Source organism: Nerophis ophidion, linkage group LG16 (genome assembly GCF_033978795.1).
Source record: "Nerophis ophidion isolate RoL-2023_Sa linkage group LG16, RoL_Noph_v1.0, whole genome shotgun sequence".
In the NCBI taxonomy this organism is placed as follows: domain Eukaryota; kingdom Metazoa; phylum Chordata; class Actinopteri; order Syngnathiformes; family Syngnathidae; genus Nerophis; species Nerophis ophidion.
The window spans coordinates 50,272,346-50,297,837 of NC_084626.1; positions in this window are offsets into that span (position 1 = coordinate 50,272,346).

Consider the following 25,492-nt stretch of genomic DNA (forward strand, 5'->3'; position numbering starts at 1 on the left):
GTTGCGTTGCAAGCAGTGAGAGGCAACGGGCTAGGTTTGCCAATTCTTCTTGTCTCTCAGCTCAGAGCCTGGACGTTGGAGTTCAACCCGGTAGACCAGAGAGTAGCTTCCCAGACTGATTTTGCTCACGCACCAAACAGCAGCTGAGAGTACCCTCCCTTTTTGGAGTTCCTCGAGGGAGTACTGGAGAATGCTCCCCCGAGTGCAGGGGTTCCAAACTCAACTTACCAGGTGGCCACTGGATGCAGAAACTGGGGGAGGCTGGGCCTTAAGAAAAGATTTCTTAAAAAAATCTAACATGCACTTTTTAAAGGGGAACATTATCACAATTTCAAAAGGGTTAAAAATAATAAAAATCAGTTCCCAGTGGCTTGTTGCATTTTTTGAAGTTTTTTTCAAAATTTTACCAGTCTCGGAATATCCCTAAATAAAGCTTTAAAGTGCCTTATTTTCGGCTCTCTGCGAAGACACTGGCCATTTTCCTGTGACGTCATCATCCAAGTCCGAGTACATGGTTCTTGCCCAAAAAAGGTTGGAGTGCCATTTGAGGGTTGGGGAGATCTTGTGGAGGAGTTCAAGTACCTCGGACTCTTGTTAATGAGTGAGGGAGAGTGGATGGTGAGGTCGACAGGCAAATCAGTGCTGCGTCTTCAGTAACGCAGACCCTGCACCAATCTGTTGTAGTTAAGAAGGAGCTGAGCCAGAAGGCAAAGCTCTCAATTTACCAGTCGTCCTACTTTCCCATCCTCACCTATAGTCATGAGCTGTTGGTTATGACAGAAAGGAGAAAAACACGAGTACAAGCGGCTGGGATTTGTTTCCTCCGTCGGGTGATGGGGCTCTCCTATAGAGGTAGGGTGAGAAGCTCTGCCATCCGGGAGGAGCTCAAAGTAAAGCCGCTGCTCCTCCACATCGAGGGGATCCAAATGAGGTGGTTCGGGCATCTGGTCAGGATGCCACCCGGATGCCTCTCTGGGGCGGTGTTTAGGGCATGTCCGGCCGGTAAGAGACCCAGACCCAGAACACACTGGAGGAGACAATGTCTCCTTGCTTGCCTGGGAACGCCTCCGGGAGGAGCTGGACAAAGTTGATGGAGAGAGGGATTAATAATAATAATAATAATAGATTTTATTTGTAAAAAGCACTTTGCAAAAGGGTGGAATGCCATCTCCGGGTTGGGGAGGAGACCCTGCCCCAAGTGGAGGAGTTCAAGTACCTAGGAGTCTTGTTCACCAGTGGGGGAAGAGTGGATGGTGAGATCGACAGGCGGATCGGTGCGGCGTCTTCAGTAATGCGGACGTTGTACCGATCCGTTGTGGTGAAGAAGGAGCTGAGCCGGAAGGCAAAGCTCTCAATTTACCGGTCGATCTACGTTCCCATTCTCACCTATGGTCATGAGCTTTGTGTCATGACCGAAAGGATAAGATCACGGGTACAAGCGGCCGAAATGAGTTTCCTCCGCCGTGTGGCGGGTCTCTCCCTTAGAGATAGGGTGAGAAGCTCTGCCATCCGGGAGGAACTCAAAGTAAAGCCGCTGCTCCTCCACATGGAGAGGAGCCAGATGAGGTGGTTCGGGCATCTGGTCAGGATGCCACCCGAACGCCTCCCTAGGGAGGTGTTTAGGGCACGTCCAACCGGTAGGAGGCCACGGGGAAGACCCAGGACACGTTGGGAAGACTATGTCTCCCGGCTGGCCTGGAAACGCCTCGGGATCCCCCGGGAAGAGCTAGACGAAGTGGCTGGGGAGAGGGAAGTCTGGGTTTCCCTGCTTAGGCTGTTGCCTCCGCGACCCGACCTCGGATAAGCGGAAGAAGATGGATGGACTTTGCAATGAGTAAACAACCTCAAATTGCTACAGTGTATTAAAAATATAAAGATAATAAAAATAAAAACTAGAACAGCCTAATACCTAGAAGTAGTATGCATATAACTAAAAAAAAGGCTTTTTTAAAAAGATGGGTTTTTAAGCCTTTTTTAAAAGCATCCGCAGTCTGTGGTGCCCTGAAGTGGTCAGGGAGAGCGTTCCACGGACTGAAGTCTGGGCTTCCCTGCTTAAGCTGCTGCCCCCGCGACCCGAGCTCGGATAAACAGAAGAAGATGGATGGATGAACGGATGGAAGGATGGCGATCACATACTTTTCAATAAAATCAATTGCTAATACATTCCGTGTACGTTCAACCGAAATAAATACTCATGTAATACAGCAACATGAAGTATTCTGATAAGGGTACAATAATGCAGCAGGAATAAATCCATAACATAACAATAGTACTTATGTCGATCATAATATTTTATTTGAACGTATCAAAACACGAATTGGTATGTCAGACTTAGCCCTGTCTTGGTTTAACTCTTATCTTACTGATAGGATGCAGTGTGTCTCCCATAACAATGTGACCTCGGACTACGTTAAGGTAACGTGTGGAGTTCCCCAGGGTTCGGTCCTTGGCCCTGCACTCTTCAGCATCTACATGCTGCCGCTAGGTGACATCATACGCAAATACGGTATTAGCTTTCACTGTTATGCTGATGACACCCAACTCTACATGCCCCTAAAGCTGACCAACACGCCGGATTGTAGTCAGCTGGAGGCGTGTCTTAATGAAATTAAACAATGGATGTCCGCTAACTTTTTGCAACTCAACGCCAAAAAAACGAAAATGCTGATTATCGGTCCTGCTAGACACTGAACTCTATTTAATAATACAACTCTAACATTTGACAACCAAACAATTAAACAAGGCGACACGGTAAAGAATCTGTGTATTATCTTCCACCCAACTCTCTCCTTTGAGGCACACATTAAAAGCGTTACTAAAACGGCCTTCTTTCATCTCCGTAATATCGCTAAAATTCGCTCCATTCTGTCCACTAAAGACGCTGAGATCATTATCCATGCGTTTGTTACGTCTCGCCTCGACTACTGTAACGTATTATTTTCGGGTCTCCCCATGTCTAGCATTAAAAGATTACAGTTGGTACAAAATGCGGCTGCTAGACTTTTGACAAGAACAAGAAAGTTTGATCACATTACGCCTGTACTGTATATACCTTTATATACATATATACATACATATATACCTATACTGTATATACCTTTATATACATATATACATACATATATACCTATACTGTATATACCTTTATATACATATATACATACATATATACCTGTACTGGCTCACCTGCACTGGCTTCCTGTGCACTTAAGATGTGACTTTAAGGTTTTACTACTTACGTATAAAATACTACACGGTCTAGCTCCATCCTATCTTGCCGATTGTATTGTACCATATGTCCCGGCAAGAAATCTGCGTTCAAAGGACTCCGGCTTGTTAGTGATTCCCAAAGCCCAAAAAAAGTCTGCGGGCTATAGAGCGTTTTCCGTTCGGGCTCCAGTACTCTGGAATGCCCTCCCGGTAACAGTTCGAGATGCCACCTCAGTAGAAGCATTTAAGTCTCACCTTAAAACTCATTTGTATACTCTAGCCTTTAAATAGACTCCCTTTTTAGACCAGTTGATCTGCTGTTTCTTTTCTTTTTCTTCTATGTCCCACTCTCCCCTGTGGAGGGGGTCCGGTCCGATCCGGTGGCCATGTACTGCTTGCCTGTGTATCGGCTGGGGACATCTCTGCGCTGCTGATCCGCCTCGACATCTCTGCGCTGCTGATCCGCCTCCGCTTGGGATGGTTTCCTGCTGGCTCCGCTGTGAACGGGACTCTCGCTGCTGAGTTGGACCCGCTTTGGACTGGACTCTCGCGACTGTGTTGGATCCATTGTGGATTGAACTTTCACAGTATCATGTTAGACCCGCTCGACATCCATTCCTTTCCTCCTCTCTAAGGTTCTCATAATCATTATTGTCACAGACGTCCCACTGGATCATTATTGTCACCGATGTCCCACTGGGTGTGAGTTTTCCTTGCCCTTATGTGGGCCTACCGAGGATGCCGTGGTGGTTTGTGCAGCCCTTTGAGACACTAGTGATTTAGGGCTATATAAGTAAACATTGATTGACATTGATTGATAAGAAAAAATATTGTTGTTGCTTGTCTGCAGGACAGTGTTTCATTATTTCCTCTAGTCTTTGTTGACAAGCATCTTATCATTTGTGCACAGCGTCGGTGCAATAAGGAGAAAACAAACACTTGCTGACACACAAATTGAATTTCCAGGTCGGTGAAAAAACAGGTGAGGAGGAGGAAGAGAGGCGTCCAATCGTGACCGGAGAAACGTTGCTTTGTCACGGGGAGACGCGCAAATGGGCCTCGTTGTTGCCGCGGCCTCAGATGTGCGCTGACAAGACCTGGGAGAGGCAGCGTGTGTAGACGGCGCCATCATTCATTGTCCCGGGTGGAGGATTAATCAGCATCACAGCGCCGTGACTGCAGCAGTGGCCGGGTTATATAACGCACGAGTGGGGGATTCCAAGCAGAAGGGGGCGGGGTGTAATGGATGGCGGCTGGGGGAAGGCCAGTATTGATGTTTGTGATGGTGATCACGAGGGCGAGGGCTCGGCTCCTCCACTCTTCAATAACCCGATAACGACGGCAGAAGGGGGTCCCTTTTCCGCCTCTCCAATACCATCTTTACGCCAAGCGCTATGGTCTGTGACCATGAAGTCTGACCCTACAACTCTAGAAGATACAAACCCCGTTTCCATATGAGTTGGGAAATTGTGTTCGATGTAAATATAAACAGAATAAAATTATTTGCAAGTCCTTTTCAAGCCATATTCAGTTGAATATGCTACAAAGACAACATATTTGATGTTCTAACTCATAAACATTTTTTTGTGTGCAAATAATCATTAACTTTAGAATTTGATGCCAGCAACACGTGACAAAGAAGTTGGGAAAGGTGGCAATAAATACTGATAAGGTTGAGGAATGCTCATCAAACACTTATTTGGAACATCCCACAGGTGTGCAGGCTAATTGGGAACAGGTGGGTGCCGTGATTGGGTATAAAAACTGTTTCCCAAAAAATGCTCGGTCTTTCACAAGAAAGGATGGGGCGAGGTACACCCCTTTGTCCACAACTGCGTGAGCAAATAGTCAAACAGTTTAAGAACAATGTTTCTCAAAGTGCAATTGCAAGAAATTTAGGGATTTCAACATCTACGCTCCATAATATCATCAAAAGATTCAGAAAATCTGGAGAAATCACTCCACGTAAGCGGCATGGCCGGAAACCAACATTGAATGACCGTGACCTTCCATCCCTCAGACGGCACTGTATAAAAAACCAACATCAATCTCTAAAGGATATCACCACATGGGCTCAGGAACACTTCAGAAAACCACTGTCACTAAATACAGTTGGTCGCTACATCTGTAAGTGGAAGTTAAAGTTCTATTATGCAAAGCGAAAGTAATTTATCAACAACATCCAGAAACGCCGCCGGCTTCTCTGGGCCCAAGATCATCTAAAATGGACTGATGCAAAGTGGAAAAGTGTTCTGTGGTCTGACGAGTCCACATTTCAAATTGTTTTTGGAAATATTCGACATGGTGTCATCTGGACCAAAGGGGAAGCGAACTATCCAGACTGTTATCGACGCAAAGTTCAAAAGCCAGCATGTGTGAGGGTATGGGGCTGCATTAGTGCCCAAGGCATGGGTAGTTTACACATCTGTGAAGGCACCATAAATGTTGAAAGGTATATACAGGTTTTGGAACAACATATGCTGCCATCTAAGCGCCGTCTTTTTCATGGACGCCCCTGCTTATTTCAGCAAGACAATGCCAAGCCACATTCAGCACGTGTTACAACAGCGTGGCTTCGTAAAAAAAAAGAGTGCGGGTACTTTCCTTGCCCGCCTGCAGTACGGACCATTCTCCCATGGAAAATGTGTGGCGCATTATGAAGCGTAAAATAGGACAGCGGAGACCCCGGACTGTTGAAGGACTGAAGCTCTACATAAAACAAGAATGGGAAAGAATTCCACTTTCAAAGCTTCAACAATTAGTTTCCTCAGTTCCCAAACGTTTATTGAGTGTTGTTAAAAGAAAAGGTGATGTAACACAGTGGTGAACATGCCCTTTCCCAATTACTTCGGCACGTGTTGCAGCCATGAAATTCAAGTTAATTATTATTTGCAAAAAAAAAAATGAAGTTTATGAGTTTGAACATCAAATATGTTGTCTTTGTAGCATATTCAACTGAATATGGGTTGAAAAGGATTTGCAAATCATTGTATTCTGTTTATATTTACATCTGACACAATTTCCCAACTCATACGGAAATTGAGTTTGTACATGATGATACCATGCGTTAATAACGACAGCTCCGTTGTTACTCTAACCCGATAGTGCCTTTTATCTGTCAACCAATCAACAAACACATGTTTGGCTCCACCCATGCAGGTATTGTGGGTATTTTGGCACACTTTACAACAGAAGATGAATGCATACTGCACTTATACTACTTATTGTTATGGGGCTCTGACGTTGTTCTGTAAGAGATTTGTGTGCATTGGAAGAAAATTGCAAGAATAGCATTGTGTTTTTCTGCCATGTCAGCACGTACAGTAAAATCTACAAAACCCAAATGTAGTAAAGTTGTCACGTTGTGTAAATGGTAAAAAAAAACAAAAAACGTATATTCAATTGAATAGACTTTAAAACCAAAGATACTTAACGTTCGAACTGAGAAACTGTTAATTTTTTGCAAATATTAGCTCATTTGGAATTTAATGCCGGCAACATGATTTAAAAAAAAGCTGGCACAAATCAATCAATCAATCAATGTTTACTTATATAGCCCTGAATCACTAGTGTCTCAAAGGGCTGCACAAACCACTACGACATCCTCGGTAGGCCCACATAAGGGCAAGGAAAACTCACACCCAGTGGGACGTCGGTGACAATGATGACTATGAGAACCTTGGAGAGGAGGAAAGCAATGGATGTCGAGCGGGTCTAACATGATACTGTGAAAGTTCAATCCATAATGGATCCAACACATTCGCGAGAGTCCAGTCCAAAGCGGATCCGACACAGCAGCGAGAGTCCCGTTCACAGCGGAGCCAGCAGGAAACCGTCCCAAGCGGAGGCGGATCAGCAGCGCAGAGATGTCCCCAGCCGATACACAGGCAAGCAGTACATGGCCACCGGATCGGATCGGACCGGATCCCCTCCACAAGGGAGAGTGGGACATAGAAGAAAAAGAAAAGAAACGGCAGATCAACTGGTCTAAAAAGGAGGTCTATTTAAAGGCTAGAGTATACAAATTAGTTTTAAGGTGAGACTCAAATGCTTCTACTGAAATGGCAAAAAAGACTGACAAAGTTGAAGTATGCTCATCAAACACTTATTTTGAACATCCTACAGGTGAACAGGCTAATTGGGAACAGGTGGGTGCCATGATTGGGTATAAAAGCAGCTTCCATGAAATGCTCAGTCATTCACAAACAAGGACGGGGCGAGGGTCACCACTTTGTCAACAAATGCCAGAGCAAATTGTTTAAGAACAACATTTCTAAAACAGCTATTGCAAGGAATTTAGGGATTTCACCATCTACGCTCCGTAATATCATCGAAAGGTTCAGAGAATCTGGAGAAATCACTGCACGTAAGCGGCAATGTTAAAAACCCCCTTTGAATGCCTGTGACCTTCAATCCCTCATCCAAGCAAGATCATTTTCATGGACGCCCCTGCTTATTTCAGCAAGACAATGAATGCCAAGCCACGTGTTATGGCTGTGTGGTAAAAGAGTGCAGGTTCTTGACTGGCCTGCCTGTAGTCCAGACCTGTCTCCCATTGAGAATGTGACGTGCCAACATACTTGCCAACCCTCCTGATTTTCCTGAGAGACTCCCGAATTTCAGTGCTCCTCTTGATAATCTCCCGGGGCAATCATTCTCCCGATTTACACCCAGACAACAATATAGGAGGCGGGCCTTAAAGGCACTGCCTTCGTGTTGCCGGCCCAATCACATTATATCTACAGCTTTTCACACACACACACAAGGCATACTTGGTCAACAGCCATACAGGTCACACTGAGGGTGGCCGTATCGACAACTTTAACACTGTTACAAATATGCGCCACACTGTGAACCCACACCAAACAAGAATGACAAACACATTTCGGGAGAACATCCGCACCATAACACAACATAAACACAACAGAATGAATACCCAGAACCCCTTGCAGCACTAATTCTTCCGGAACACTACAATATAGTGATGAATTCAGTATATTGTATTTTTTTTAAATGGGCAGAAAAGGGAGAATGGATCCATTTTGGTGTAAAAGGTAAAGATACAGATGAAGTTATAACACTGAAACACCATGGCGACAGTTCCTTACAAGTATTATTATCACTGGAGGACGAGGAATAGCTAAACATGCTTCACTACACACCGTAGGATACAATAGCTCACCGGCGTCACAATGTAAACATATACCATGGGTGGATCTACACCTGACTTCCACTGTAATGATACCCAGCACAGGAGGGTATCTAGCTGATACTACTATGATTACATCGATATATTTAATAATCACAAACCTTTTTCCGTTTTTTTTTTTTATTTATATTATGTTTATAAACTCAGAAAATATGTCCCCGGACACATGAGGACTTTGAATATGACCAATGTATGATCCTGTACAGTAACTACTTGGTATCCGATCGATACTTAAATGTGTGGTATCATCCAAAACTAATGTAAAGTATCAAAGAAGAGAAGAATAAGTGATTATTACATTTTAACAGAATTGTAGATAGAATGTGTTAAAACAGAAAATAAGCAGATATTAACAGTAAATGAACAAGCAGAAGAAAAATATTTTTTTACAGTTCGTCCCTCCTAATGTAGACAAAATAATAGGTGTATAAATGACACAATATGTTACTGCAGACTAATTAGAAGTCTTTGTTTGTTTATTCACTACTAAAAGACAAGTTGTCTAGTATGTTCAACATTTTATTTTAGGACTAAATTGCAATAATAAACATGTTTCATGTATACTAACATTTTTTGTTCAAATGAAGCCAATAATGACATTTTTTGTGGTCCCCTTTATTTAGAAAAGTATTGAATAACATTTTGGCAACCCCTATTATACAACATATATTACATATAAACGTATATGTACATATGTATATCCAAAATTAACAAAATAAAGTTAATTCACGTGATTAATCACAAAAAAATATTATCCATCCATCGATTTTCTACCGCTTATTCCCATTCGGGGTCGCGGGGGGCGCTGGCGCCTATCTCAGCTACAATCGGGCGGAAGGCGGGGTACACCCTGGACAAGTCACCACCTCATCGCAGGGCCAACACAGATAGACAGACAACATTCACACACTAGGGCCAATTTTTAGTGTTGCCAATCAACCTATCCCCAGGTGCATGTCTTTGGAGGTGGGAGGAAGCCGGAGTACCCGGGGAGAACATGCAAACTCCACACAGAAAGATCCCGAGCCTGGATTTGAACCCAGGACTGCAGGACCTTCGTATTGTGAGGCAGATGCACTAACCCCTCTGCCACCGTGAAGCCCCTACATATATATATTATATAATTTATTATTATCATTGTTTATTGTGAACGAACTGTGGTGCTGAATTTCCCTCAGTGATCAATAAAGTACTTTCTATTCTATTCTATTTTATTCTTCGAATCAGTTCCTTTTATTTTTTGAAGTTATTTTTTAAAAATTGTGTACAATTGCAAAATAAGCCAGCATGGAACCAAAGAAAATTGCAAGTTGTACTGCTTTGAGGTTGTTGAGTCACGACGGTGCGACCTGTCGTGCTATAATTGTCAGTGCAATTGTTCTTGGATACAGCTCGAATGCCAGCACCTTGATAAAGAAGGTGAGAAACACCAATCGAAATGTAAAAAAGTACTTAAGTGGCGCCCTCTCCTTCCTCGTTGCTCTCGTGTAGTCTTCAATAAAGGTAGAGGTGAATTATCCATTTCATTCATCTTTTATTTATTTTGCATGGTTTTCTTCAAGTCAAAGTATAATTATTTTCTGTGTGTGTTTTTCTTTAATAGTTTGCCGTGTCTGGAACAAATCGATTGGAATAACATTACTTCTAATGGGAAAAAATCATGCCTGTAAATGAGGTTTATGTTTGATCACGTTTATGTTTTGTTTATGGGCTCTTGTTTCCCGTTTTTGTTTGTTTCCATAGTCACGCATTAGTTTCCACCTGGTCTCCGAGTCACACCCCTGCCCTCAGTCCCACACCTGCTTCTCATCACCACAGCCACTATTTAAATCATTTGTTTTCTGTTCATCGGCCTGGGAACTTTGCCACTGCTTGTGCTTATGCATTCTGTTTGCTGCACATCCTTCATGCCCCTCGATCACCTGCCACGCAGCTTGGGGCGGCATAGCTCGGTTGGTAGAGTGGCCTTGCCAGCAACTTGAGGGTTGCAGGTTCAATTCCCGCTTCTGTCACCCTAGTTACTGCCGTTGTGTCCTTGGGCAAGACAATTTACCCACCTGCTCCCAGTGCCACCCACACTGCTTTAAATGTAACTTGGATATTGGGTTTCACTATGTAAAGCGCTTTGAGTCACTAGAGAAAAGCGCTATATAAATATAATTCACAATTCACTTCACTTGCTGTTCATGCCCCTTGTTTTTGTCACAGTAAGTGTTTTGTCTTAGTTTTTCATAGCCATGCCATTGTGCTGTTTTGTTTATATCCATCCATCCATCCATCATCTTCCGCCTATCCGAGGTCGGGTCGCGGGGGCAACAGCCTAAGCAGGGAAACCCAGACTTCCCTCTCCCCAGCTACTTTGTCTAGCTCTTCCCGGGGGATCCCGAGGCGTTCCCAGGCCAGCCGGGAGACATAGTCTTCCCAACGTGTCCTGGGTCTTCCCCGTGGCCTCCTACCGGTTGGACGTGCCCTAAACACCTCCCTAGGGAGGCGTTCGGGTGGCATCCTGACCAGATGCCCGAACCACCTCATCTGGCTCCTCTCGATGTGGAGGAGCAGCGGCTTTACTTTGAGTTCCTCCCGGATGGCAGAGCTTCTCACCCTAGTTCATCATTATTCATGCCATCGAGCAAGTGTTTTTGTTTCATGTTTGTATTTTGTAGCCCAGTATTTGTACCTCTTTGTGAGTGCCCTATGTTTTTTTGTATTTAGTGTGTTATTAAATTAATCATGTACTCGCTCGTGCAAATCATCCTTTGCGTGGAAGAAGCAAAACAAATCCAAGTCATAGTCCTGACAGAAAATGTATTTGCTTTTTCCACGAATCGATTTAAGTGGAACATGAACAAAAGAAAGCGAGGAACGTGCAAGTGTGTGTGCTTGCAATCACGTATAGTGAATGTTGAGTCTTCCCGGAAGAGCAGCACTAGTCAAATATGTATGTCCATAAGAGCAAAACCTTATAGGACTTGTACATAATTTAAAGTGTGACACTGCATGGCTCCTTCCAGAGGAGACCCAGAGGACTTTCAACAAGGTCGACTTCCTCCTTGGCGGCCTACAGTTTGTCCTCACGCTGCGGCTAAAAGACAAATAGCAACGTACAACAGCGAACATAGTTGTCTCCATACCGATATGTATTTCGATACTTTTCTAAATAAAGTGGACCACCATTATTGTCTATATTTTGACAAAATATCTTAGGCTACATGAAACATATGTTTATTATTGTCATATAGTCCTTAAATAAAATAGTGAACATAAAAACCCCGTTTCCATATGAGTTGGGAAATTGTGTTAGATGTAAATATAAACAGAATACAATGATTTGCAAATCCTTTTCAACCCATATTCAGTTGAATATGCTACAAAGACAACATATTTGATGTTCAAACTCAGGGGTCGGGAACCTTTTTGACTGACGGAGCCAAAAAGCCAATTTTTTTAAAATGGATTTCCGTAAGAGCCGTAAAAAAAATGTTTTAAACACTGAACACAACTAAACGCGTGCATTTTTAAGTAAGACCAATATTTCTAGAGTATAATAGGTCTCTTATTCTTTGTAACAACATTGTTATTCTGAAACTAACTGTGGAGGGGGCGTGGCCTGCGGGCCTGCAGCGAAGCAGGGTGTTGCCAGGACCGCCCTCGAAATCAGCGACAGGTGCGTAGACGGCCCACCTGGGCCTTGTTATCTAATCACCTGTCGCTCTGTTATAAGCAGCAGCCAGGAGGAGAGACGGGGTTGGGGCTGGAGCCAGAGCACAAGTGAGAACGAAAGAGAAAAATACAATTGCTGGAAAGCAACTGAGAGACTTATTGAAAAATAAAACAATATTGTAACCCCTCTCTTTAAGAAGGGGGACCGGAGGGTGTGTTCCAACTATCGTGGGATCACACTCCTCAGCCTTCCCGGTAAGGTTTATTCAGGTGTACTGGAGAGGAGGCTACGCCGGATAGTCGAACCTCGGATTCAGGAGGAACAGTGTGGTTTTCGTCCTGGTCGTGGAACTGTGGACCAGCTCTATACTCTGCGCAGGGTTCTTGAGGGTGCATGGGAGTTTGCCCAACCAGTCTACATGTGCTTTGTGGTCTTGGAGAAGGCATTCGACTGTGTCCCTCGGGAAGAAATGTGGGGAGTGCTCAGAGAGTATGGGGTATCGGACTGTCTTATTGTGGCGGTCCGCTCCCTGTACGATCAGTGCCAGAGCTTGGTCCGCATTGCCGGCAGTAAGTCGGACACATTTCCAGTGAGGGTTGGACTCCACCAAGGCTGTCCTTTGTCACCGATTCTGTTCATAACTTTTATGGACAGAATTTCTAGGCGCAGTCAAGGCGTTGAGGGGTTCCGGTTTGGTGACCGCAGGATTAGTTCCCTCCAAGTCCGAGTCCATGGTTCTCGCCCGGAAAAGGGTGGAATGCCATCTCCGGGTTGGGGAGGAGACCCTGCCCCAAGTGGAGGAGTTCAAATACCTAGGAGTCTTGTTCACGAGTGGGGGAAGAGTGGATCGTGAGATCGACAGGCGGATCGGTGCGGCGTCTTCAGTAATGCGGACGTTGTACCGATCCGTTGTGGTGAAGAAGGAGCTGAGCCGGAAGGCAAAGCTCTCAATTTACCGGTCGATCTACGTTCCCATCCTAGCCTATGGTCATGAGCTTTGGGTCATGACCGAAAGTATAAGATCACGGGTAGAAGCGGCTGAAATGAGTTTCCTCCGCCGTGTGGAGGGTCTCTCCCTTAGAGATAGGGTGAGAAGCTCTGTCATCCGGGAGGAACTCAAAGTAAAGCCGCTGCTCCTCCACATCGAGAGGAGCCAGATAAGGTGGTTCGGGCATCTGGTCAGGATGCCACCCGAACGCCTCCCTAGGGAGGTGTTTAGGGCACGTCCAACCGGTAGGAGGCCACGGGGAAGACCCAGGACACGTTGGGAAGACTATGTCTCCCGGCTGGCCTGGGAACGCCTCGGGATCCCCCGGGAAGAGCTAGACGAAGTGGCTGGGGAGAGGGAAGTCTGGGTTTCCCTGCTTAGGCTGCTGCCCCCGCGACCCGACCTCGGATAAGCGGAAGATGATGGATGGATGTAACCCTGAAACAAAATCTCATGTCGGTGCTTGGTGGTCTGAAGAACCCCCAGGAGGGCAAGCCCCACACTAACCAATAATAAATAACTTCTTACCATCAACACAACTTCTTGAACAGGTGTGGTAGGAAAACGGATGGATGAATTAAAAATGCACGAGAATGTTTTATATTTTGAACATTATTTTTTAACACAGTGATTACAAGTGGAATTATTCATTACTTATCGTGTTAAGCAGAGTCAGCTCAGATTTACCTGAGAGCCAGATGCAGTCATCAAAAGAGCCACATCTGGCTCTAGAGCCATAGGTTCCCTACCCCTGTTCTAACTGATAAACATTTTTTTTTTGTTGCAAATAATCATTAACTTTAGAATTTGATGCCAGCAACACGTGACCAAGAAGTTGGGAAAGGTGGCAATAAACACTGATAAAGTTGAGAAATGCTCATCAAACACTTATTATGGAACATCCCACAGGTGTGCAGGCTAATTGGGAACAGGTGGGTGCCATGATTGGGTATAAAAGCAGCTTCCATGAGATGCTAAGTAATTCACAAACAAGGATGGGGCGAGCTGTCCTATTTTACGCTTCATAATGCGCCACATATTTTCCATGGGAGACAAGTCTGGACTGCAGGCGGGCCAGGAAAGTACCCACACTCTAACTACTGTTATAACGCGTGGCTTGGCATTGTCTTGCTGAAATAAGCAGGGGCGTCTATGATAACGTTGCTTGGATGACAACATATGTTGCTCCAAAACCTGTATGGTCCATTCAGCATTAATGGTGCCTTCACAGATGTGTAAGTTACCCATGCCTTGGGCACTAATACACCCCCATACCATCACACATGCTGACTTTTTTAACTTTGCGCCTAGAACAATCCGGATGGTTATTTTCCAATTTGTTCTGGAGGACACCACGTCTACAGTTTTCCAAATATAATTTTAAATGTGGACCACAAAAAATGTCATTGTTTTTATTTTAACAAAATATCTTAGGGTACATGAAACATATATTTATTATTGTCATTTAGTCCTTAAATAAAATGTTGAACATACTAGACAATTTGTCTTTTAGTAGTGAAGTGAATTATATTTATATAGCGCTTTTTCTCTAGTGACTCAAAGCGCTTTACATAGTGAAACCCAATATCTAAGTTACATTCAAGCCAGTGTGGGTGGCACTGGGAGCAGGTGGGTAAAGTGTCTTGCCCAAGGACACAACGGCAATGACTGGGATGGCAGAAGCGGGAATCGAACCTGCAACCCTCAAGTTGCTGGCACGGCCACTCAACCAACCGAGCTAAACTGCCCCTAGTAGTAAGTAAACAAACAAATACTCGTCGGGACCCAGGATGGACCGCTCGCCTGTGTATCGGTTGGGGACATCTCTACGCTGCTGATCCGCCTCCGCTTGAGATGGTTTCCTGTGGACGGGACTCTCGCTGCTGTCTTGGATCCGCTTGAACTGAACTCTCGCGGCTGTGTTGGAGCTACTATGGATTGAACTTTCACAGTATCATGTTAGACCCGCTCGACATCCATTGCTTTCGGTCCCCTAGAGGGGGGGGGGGAGGTTGCCCACATCTGAGGTCCTCTCCAAGGTTTCTCATAGTCAGCATTGTCACTGGCGTCCCACTGGATGTGAATTCTCCCTGACCACTGGGTGTGAGTTTTCCTTGCCCTTTTGTGGGTTCTTCCGAGGATGTTGTAGTCGTAATGATTTGTGCAGTCCTTTGAGACATTTGTGATTTGGGGCTATATAAATAAACATTGATTGATTGATTGATACTCCTAATTAGTCTGCAGGAACATATTGTGTCATTTATACACCTATTATTTTGTCAAAATTATGAGGGACAATCTGTAGGAATATATTATTAATCCACTTGTTCATTTACTGTAAATATCTGCTTATTTTCTGTTTAAACATGTTCTATCCACACTTCTGTAAAAATGTAATTATCACTTTTATTTCTCTTTTTTGATACTTTACATTAGTTTCGGATGATACCACACATTTAGTATCCATATGATACCAAGTAGTTCCAGGATCATACATTGGTCATAATTTAAGTCCAGGGACATATTTCTTGAGTTCATAAACATAGCATGAATTTTAAAAAAAGGAAAAAAGATTTTGTTACGATAAAAAATATCGATCATAGTAGTATTGACAGATACGGTATTGTACTTGGTATCATTAGAGTGGCTGTCAGGTGTAGATCGACCCATGGCGTTTTTTTACATTGTGACGCCGGTGAGCTATTGTATCGTCCTACTGTTTGTAATGAAGCACGTTTAGCCATTTGTCATCCTCCAGTGATGATGATACTTGTAAGAAAATTACTTTATTTGTTGCCATGGAGGTGTCACGTTGGGGTCGCATCTTTATGCTGGGTCGTTCCTCCCGGATGCAAAACGGACAGCTCCGGACGAAAGCTAGAAGGTAGGCAATGATTTATTCCTCATAAATCATACACCGTAGATACAAGTAGAAAAAAAACGGGAATAAACGGAAAAGCAGGCCGATAGCATGGGAAGCTATGGAGAAGAAGAGTCAAGAATCACAGGAAAGACCAACGTAACTTGTTGCGTGCAGCAAACAAAGAAGCCAGACCGACTGACTGGCAAAAGCAAACTTAAATAATGTATCTGATTGGAAACAGGTGCGCCATGGTGACTAAACTGAGGAGTGCACAAACAGGAACTAAAGGAGTCCAAAACAAACAGAGAACACAAAACATGATCCGGACTGCGGATCATGACAGGAGGCGAGGATTATTGATTAAGAAATGGCTAAAACACTGCTGACTGCGAATGAATGTTAGCCGCTAATTAGCTAGCCATGTCTGGCAATCTGATGGAACAGTCTGGGTTTGGAGGTTGCCAGGAGAATTTTGTTGGAGAGGAATTATGGTGTGGGTTTTTTTTTTTTTTCAGGAGTTGGGCTTGGCCCCTTATTTCCAGTGAAAAGAACTTTGAATGCTCCAGGATACGAAAACATTTTGGACAATTCCATGCTCACAACCTTGTGGGAACAGTTTGGAGCGGGCCCTTTCCTCTTCCAACATGACCGTGCCGCAGTGCACAAGGCAAGGTCCATAAAGACATGGATGACAAAGTCTGGTGTGGATTAACTTGACTGGCCTGCACAGAGTCCTGACCTGAACCCGATAGAACACCTTTGGGATGAATTCTCAACCAACACCAGTGCGTGACCTCACCAATGTGCTTTTGGAAAAATTCCTACGAACACACTCCGCAACCTTGTGGACAGCCTTCCCAGAAGAGTTGAAGCTGTAATAGCTGCAAAAGGTGGACCCACACCATATTGAACCCTATGGGCTAGGAATGGTATGGCACTTCAAGTTTAAATGTGAGTCAAGGCATGTGGCCAAATACTTTTTGGCAATATAGTGTAGCTGTCATTAGCGCCCGGGAACAGGTGAACGTCCTGAACACTAATCTGAGGCAGGTGAAAGACAATGAATAACCATAGCAACCAAAGAGACACAAAACAGCGATGCTGAAACAGAACTTCAACAAGTGAATCAAAAAGGTAAATAAACAATGATCCAGGGTAAGGATCATAACAAGTATGACCCTCATTGTGCAAACTTCTCTTCATTGTCTGCAGCAGACACAAAAAGCAGCAGACATATCACAACAACAATCGATTGTCATCTATAAGCTCCTCCTCCTCCTCCCTGATCTTCTTCCATCCTTCATCCTCATCCTGCCATCCTCCTGTTTCCCTGATGACCTGCTTCTTAGTGTCTGACCCACTGACTGATATCACCTCGTAGTGCTTCATGGACACATCATAAAACCTGGATTGATGGTCTCCTCATCCTTCCCCTCCAAAGTGTCCTTCACCCTCTTCCAACACAAGCAGGAGAACATCTACGCTATTGTTCTGAAGTTGTATTGAATAATAACAATAATTACCTCTATTATCAACAGTACAAATGTTTCAAATGCAACAATACATCAGAATCAGAAATACTTTAATAATCCCCGAGGGGAAATTAAGATTTTTCAACACAATCCCATTGAAGAGCAGACAAACATTACAGGGAGACAACTAACTAAAAAGGTGAGAAACAGGGTGAGAAAAAAAAAATCAGTATAAGTCTGGGCCCTGGAGAGGGGGTCCAGACTGAGGCCAAAGGGAAAACACATTATAGTGTGTACGTGTGTGTATGTTATAGTGTGTACGTGTGTGTTATAGCGTGTACGTGTGTGTTATAGTGTGTACGTGTGTGTTATAGTGTGTACGTATGTGTTATAGTGTGTACGTGTGTGTTATAGCGTGTAATGGTGTTATAGTATGTTATAGCGTGTACGTGTGTTATAGTGTGTACGTGTGTGTTATAGTGTGTACGTATGTGTTATAGTGTGTACGTGTGTGTTATAGCGTGTAATGGTGTTATAGTATGTTATAGCGTGTACGTATGTGTTATAGTGTGTACGTGTGTGTTATAGTGTGTATATGTGTTATAGTATGTTATAGCGTGTTATAGTGTGTACGTGTGTGTTATAGTGTGTACGTGTGTGTTATAGTGTGTACGTGTGTGTTATAGCGTGTAATGGTGTTATAGCGTGTACGTGTGTGTTATAGTGTGTATGTGTGTTATAGTATGTTATAGCGTGTTATAGTGTGTATGTGTGTGTTATAGTGTGTACGTGTGTGTTATAGCGTGTACGTGTGTGTTATAGTGTGTACGTGTGTTATAGTATGTTATAGCGTGTTATAGTGTGTACGTGTGTTATAGCGTGTAATAGTGTTATAGCGAGTGCGTGTGTGTTATAGTGTGTATGTGCCTGTTATAGTGTGTATGTGTGTGTTGTAGTGTATATGTGTGTGTTATAGTGTGTACGTGTGTTATACTGTGTACGTGTGTTATAGCGTGTAATAGTGTTATAGCGTGTACGTGTGTGTTATAGTGTGTATGTGTGTTATAGTGTGTACGTGTGTGTTATAGCGTGTACGTGTGTGTTATAGTGTGTACGTGTGTTATAGTATGTTATAGCGTGTTATAGTGTATACGTGTGTTATAGCGTGTAATAGTGTTATAGCGAGTGCGTGTGTGTTATAGTGTGTATGTGCCTGTTATAGTGTGTATGTGTGTGTTGTAGTGTATATGTGTGTGTTATAGTGTGTACGTGTGTTATACTGTGTACGTGTGTTATAGCGTGTAATAGTGTTATAGCGTGTACGTGTGTGTTATAGTGTGTATGTGTGTGTTGTAGTGTGTACGTGTGTTATACTGTGTACGTGTGTGTTATAGCGTGTACGTCTGTGTTAAAGTGTATACGAGTGTGTTAGTGTGTACGTGTGTGTTATAGCGTGTACGTGTGTGTTATAGTGTGTACGTGTGTGTTATAGTGTGTACGTGTGTGTTATAGTGTGTACGTGTGTGTTATAGTGTGTACGTGTGTGTTATAGTGTGTACGTGTGTGTTATAGTGTGTACGTGTGTGTTATAGTGTGTACGTGTGTGTTATAGTGTGTACGTGTGTGTTATAGTGTGTACGTGTGTGTTACACACAAGCAGAACATCTACGCTATTGTTCTGAAGTTGTATTGAATAATAACAATAATTACCTCTATTATCAACAATATAATTGTTTCAAATGCAACAATACACCAGAATCAGACATACTTTAATAATTCGTGAGGGCAAATTTAAGATTTTCGGCAAAATCCCATTCAAGAGCAGACAAACACTACAGGGAGACAACTCACAGCGCCCCTTACAAAAAAAGGTGAAAAACAGGTAAGAGCTGGGGGGGGTGAGAGAAAAAAAAATCGGTATAAACCTTGGCTCCTTGACAGTGGGTCCAGACTGAGGCCAAGGGAAAACAACCTCATAGCTATAGCCCACATAAGCATGTGTGTAAGAGGGAAACATCAAACGACAAAGAACACAAAGGACATCAAAAGAGCAGACACTTCCACACACAGCTATGAATAAAAAGTAAAAGAAACATATACACTGTGGTGGCCTCTGCGGTGTTCCACGCCATCTTCTGCTGGGGTTAAGGTAGCAAGGCCGCCCACTAACTCTCGGCCAGTGTCCAGTCTGCATGGATGAGCGAGAATGCGTCCAAGGAGACTGAGGTGTACAATAAATAAATGATAAATGGGTTGTACTTGTATAGCGCTTTTCTACCTTCAAGGTACTCAAAGCGCTTTGACACTACTTCCACATTTACCCATTCACACACACATTCACACACTGATGGAGGGAGCTGCCATGCAAGGCGCCAACCAGCACCCATCAGGAGCAAGGGTGAAGTGTCTTGCTCAGGACACAACGGACGTGACGAGGTTGGTACTAGGTGGGATTTGAACCAGGGACCCTCAGGTTGCGCACGGCCACTCTTCCACTGCGCCACGCCGTCCCTCAATCAATGTTTACTTATATAGCCCTAAATCACTAGTGTCTCAAAGGGCTGCACAAACCACTACGACATCCTCGGTAGGCCCACATAAGGGCAAGGAAAACTCACATCCAGTGGGACGTCGGTGACAATGATGACTATGAGAACCTTGGAGAGGAGGAAATGGATGTCGAGCGGGTCTAACATGATACTGTGAAAGTTCAATCCATAATGGATCCAACACAGTCGCGAGAGTCCAGTCTAAAGCGGATCCAACACAGCAGCGAGAGTCCCGTTCACAGCGGAGACAGCAGGAAACCATCCCAAGCGGAGGCGGATCAGCAGTGCAGAGATGTCCCCAGCCGATACACGGGTAAGCAGTACATGGCCACCGGATCGGACCGGACCCCTTCCACAAGGGAGAGTGGGACATAGGAGAAAAAGAAAAGAAACGGCAGATCAACTGGTCTAAAAAGGGAGTCCATTTAAAGGTTAGAGTATACAAATGAGTTTTAAGGTGAGACTTAAATGCTTCTACTGAGGTGGCATCTCAAACTTTTAGTGTCTTGCCCAAGGACACAACGGACGTGACTAGGATGGTAGAAGGTGGGGATTGAACCAACAACCCTCAGATTGCTGGCAAAGCCACGCTACCAACTTCGCCACGCCGTCCCCAAAAATCCACGCCGACACAAAACAGCGATGCTGAAACAGAACTTCAACAAGAAGTGAATCAAAGAGGTAAATAAACAATGATCCGGGCAACGGATCATAACAAGTACGACCCTCATTGTGCGAACTTCTCTTCATTGTCTGCAGCAGACACAAAAAGCAGCACACATATCACAACAACAATCGATTGACCGTATGATGTAGGGCTGGGCGATATTGGCTTTTATTAATATCGCAATATTTTTATGGCATATTACGATATTTTGCCTTGGCCTTGAATGAACACATGATGCATATAATCACAGCAGTATGATGATTCTATGTGTCTACTTTCAAACATTCTTCTTCATACTGCATTCATACATGCTCATTTTAAACTTTCATGCAGAGAGGGAAATCACAACTAAGTCCATCCATCCATCCATCATCTTCCGCTTATCCGAGGTCGGGTCGCGGGGGCAACAGCCTAAGCAGGGAAACCCAGACTTCCCTCTCCCCAGCCACTTCGTCTAGCTCTTCCCGGGGGATCCCGAGGCGTTCCCAGGCCAGCCGGGAGACATAGTCTTCCCAACGTGTCCTGGGTCTTCCCCGTGGCCTCCTACCGGTTGGACGTGCCCTAAACACCTCCCTAGGGAGGCGTTCGGGTGGCATCCTGACCAGATGCCCGAACCACCTCATCTGGCTCCTCTCCATGTGAAGGAGCAGCGGCTTTACTTTGAGTTCCTCCCGGATGGCAGAGCTTCTCACCCTATCTCTAAGGGAGAGACCCAAACTCATTTCGGCCGCTTGTACCCGTGATCTTATCCTTTCGGTCATGACCCAAAGCTCATGACCATAGGTGAGGATGGGAACGTAGATCGACCGGTAAATTGAGAGCTTTGCCTTCCGGCTCAGCTCCTTCTTCACCACAACGGATCGATACAACGTCCGCATTACTGAAGACGCCGCACCGATCCGCCTGTCGATCTCACGATCCACTCTTCCCTCACTCGTGAACAAGACTCCTAGGTACTTGAACTCCTCCACTTGGGGCAGGGTCTCCTCCCCAACCCGGAGATGGCACTCCACCCTTTTCCGGGCGAAAACCATGGACTCGGACTTGGAGGTGCTGATTCTCATTCCGGTCGCTTCACACTCGGCTGCGAACCGATCCAGCGAGAGCTGAAGATCCCGGTCAGATGAAGCCATCAGGACCACATCATCTGCAAAAAGCAGAGACCTAATCCTGCAACAACTAAGTCAATTGACTAAAAGTGTATTCATCAAATACTCTTCATTCTTTCGCAGGTGACTTTTTAAATGAAAGAACAAATTAGTAGTGCTGCTACCTTTTTGTAGTAACACTTCTGCTGCATACTTTGCATATTGCTGTTGTCTGCTGAATATCTTCCCCCGTGAAGCCAAACCACCGCCAGATGATGGACCCCCTGCTCTTTATTTTGGCCATTTATTGTTCTTCCTCCATTTGTGATCAGTTTCATACCACCTCTCTGTTGTATTGTCACAAGCTCTGCTCCGCTCCACCTGCCTTAGCTAACGTTAGCATTCTCGGCGATAGCGTATGACGCTACACTCCCTAGAGCAGGGGTGCCCACACTTTTTCTGCAGGCGATCTACTTTTCAATTGACCAACTCGAGGGGATCTACCTCATTTGTATATATCATTTATATTTATTTAGTTATGAAAGAGACATTTTTGTAAACAAGTTAAATGTGTTTAATGATAATACAAGCATGTGTAACACATATAGATGTATTACCTGATTCTGATGACTTGCATTGATTGGAATCAGACAGTAATGATGATAACGCCCACATTTTCAAATGGAGGAGAAAAAAGTTGTCCTTTCTGTACAATACCACATGAAAGTGGTTGGTTGTTGGCATCTAATTCATCCAGCTTCCATACACTTTACAAGAAAAACATTGGCGGCAAATTCCGTAGCTTGCTTGATTGACATTCACGGCACCCGAGGGTCTTGTGAGATGACGCTGGCTGCTGCCAGTTCATTATTATGAAAAAATGACAGAGAGGAAGGCGAGAAACACTTTTTATTTCAACACTTTCGCGCCGTCCCTTCCGTCAAAACTCTAAAGGCCGACTGCACATTTCCTATCTTCACAATAAAAGCCCTGCTTCATGCTGCTTGCGCTAACAAAATAAGAGTCTCGGAAAGCTGGCGTGCACAAGTGATGTGCACGCCAGCTTTCTGAGGGATCGCTTGTGCACGCCAGTTTTCCGAGACTCTGTATTTAGTTAGCGCAGGCAGCATGAAGCAGGGCTTTTATTGTGAAGATAGGAAATGTGCAGTCGGCCTTTAGAGTTTTGACGGAAGGTACGGCGCGAGAGTCTGTTGAAATAAAAAGTGTTTCTCGCCTTCCTCTCGGTCATATTTTCATAATAATGATCTTGCAGCAGCCAGCGTCATCTCACAAGACCCTCCGGTACCGTGAATGTCATTTAAGTGACTTCTTGGTGAAGATTGATGATCACTAATTTTTAGGTCTATTTTTTTTAAAAGCCTGGCTGGAGATCGACTGACACACCCCCCGCGGTCGACTGGTAGCTCGCGATCGACGTAATGGGCACCCCTGCCCTAGAGTATGTGACGTATGTAAGAAGGCGGGGTTGTTTTCTGTCTCCGTTAGAAGGAGACGAGAAGGAGTGAGAAACGCCTGTATTTTAATGCATGCAGCTAAAAGCAACTCGACCTGCCTCAGCTAACGATAGCCATGCTAACGTTATCTCTTGGCGATAGCGTATGACGCTACACTCGCGAAAGTATGTGACGTATGTAAGAAGGCGGGCTTGTTTTATGTCCGTGTGAGAAGGAGAGACGAGAAGGAGTGAGAAACGCCAGTAATGTAATGCACGCAGCTAAAAGCAACTGTGTGAGAACATATAATCGAATATTACGATACAATCATTTTCTACATCGCACAGAGACAAACCTGCGATATATCGTTTATATCGATATATCGCCCAGCCCTTGTATGGTGTTGTTTTTATGTCATCTATAAGCTCCTCCTCCTCCTCCCTGATCTTCTTCCATCCTTCATCCTCATCCTGCCATCCTCCTGTTTCCCTGATGACCTGCTTCTTAGTGTCTGACCCACTGACTGATATCACCTCGTAGTGCTTCATGGACACATCATAAAACCTGGATTGATGGTCTCCTCATCCTTCCCCTCCAAAGTGTCCTTCACCCTCTTCCAACACAAGCAGGAGAACATCTACGCTATTGTTCTGAAGTTGTATTGAATAATAGCAATAATTACCTCTATTATCAACAATACAAATGTTTCAAATGCAACAATACATCAGAATCAGACATACTTTAATAATCCCCGAGGGGAAATTAAGATTTTTCAGCACAATCCCATTCAAGAGCAGACAAACATTACAGGGAGACAACTAACTAAAAAGGTGAGAAACAGGGTGAGAAAAAAAAATCAGTATAAGTCTGGGCCCTGGAGAGGGGGTCCAGACTGAGGCCAAAGGGAAAACCCATTATAGTGTGTACGTCTTTGTTATAGTGTATATGTTATAGTGTGTACGTGTGTGTTATAGCGAGTACGTGTGTGTTATAGTGTGTACGTGTGTGTTATAGTGTGTACGTGTGTGTTATAGTGTGTACGTGTGTGTTATAGTGTGTACGTGTGTGTTATAGCGTGTAATGGTGTTATAGCGTGTACGTGTGTTATAGTGTGTATGTGTGTGTTATAGTGAGTATGTTATAGCGTGTACGTGTGTTATAGTGTGTACGTGTGTGTTATAGTGAGTATGTTATAGCGTGTACGTGTGTGTTATAGTGTGTATGTGTGTGTGTTATAGCGTGTACGTGTGTGTTATAGTGTGTATGTGTGTGTGTTATAGCGTGTACGTGTGTGTTATAGTGTGTATGTGTGTGTTATATAGTGTGTATGTGTGTGTTATTGCGTGTAATGGTGTTATAGTGTATACGTGTGTTATAGTGTGTACGTGTGTGTTATAGTGTGTACGTGTGTGTTATAGTGTGCACGTGTGTTATAGTGTGTACGTGTGTGTTATAGAGTGTACGAATGTGTTATAGTGTGTACGTGTGTTATAGTGTATACGTGTGTGTTATAGTGTGTATGTGTGTGTTATAGTGTGTACGTGTGTGTTATAGTGTGTACGTGTGTGTTATAGTGTGTACGTGTGTGTTATAGTGTGTACGTGTGTGTTATAGTGTGTACGAGTGTGTTAGTGTGTACGTGTGTGTTATAGTGTGTACGTGTGTGTTATAGTGTGTACGTGTGTGTTATAGAGTGTACGAATGTGTTATAGTGTGTACGTGTGTTATAGTGTATACGTGTGTGTTATAGTGTGTATGTGTGTGTTATAGTGTGTACGTGTGTGTTATAGTGTGTACGTGTGTGTTATAGTGTGTACGTGTGTGTTATAGTGTGTACGAGTGTGTTAGTGTGTACGTGTGTGTTATAGTGTGTACGTGTGTGTTATAGTGTGTACGTGTGTGTTATAGTGTGTACGTGTGTGTTATAGTGTGTACGTGTGTGTTATAGTGTGGATGTGAACACACACACTCATGAGGAAGGCGGAAAAAACAGAAAAAAACGCCTCTGGTGATCTTGTCTTAAGCATTCTCAGCACTTTGTAAGGATGGTAGGTAGGAAGGATGGTAGGAAAGACGAATGGTAGGCAGGAACGATGTAGGAAGGAAGGTAGGAAGTAAGGAAGGATTGTAGGAAAGAAGGATGGTAGTCTGGAAGGATGTAGGAAGGAAGAAAGGAAGGAAGGAAGGTAGAAAAGAAGGAAGGAAGGAAGAAAAAATGTTAGGACGGAAGAATGGATGGTAGGAAGAAGGAAAGAAAAAGGATGGTTGGAAGGAAGGAAGGAAAGAATGATGTTTGAATGTAGGAAGGAAGGAAGAATGGTAGGAAGGAAG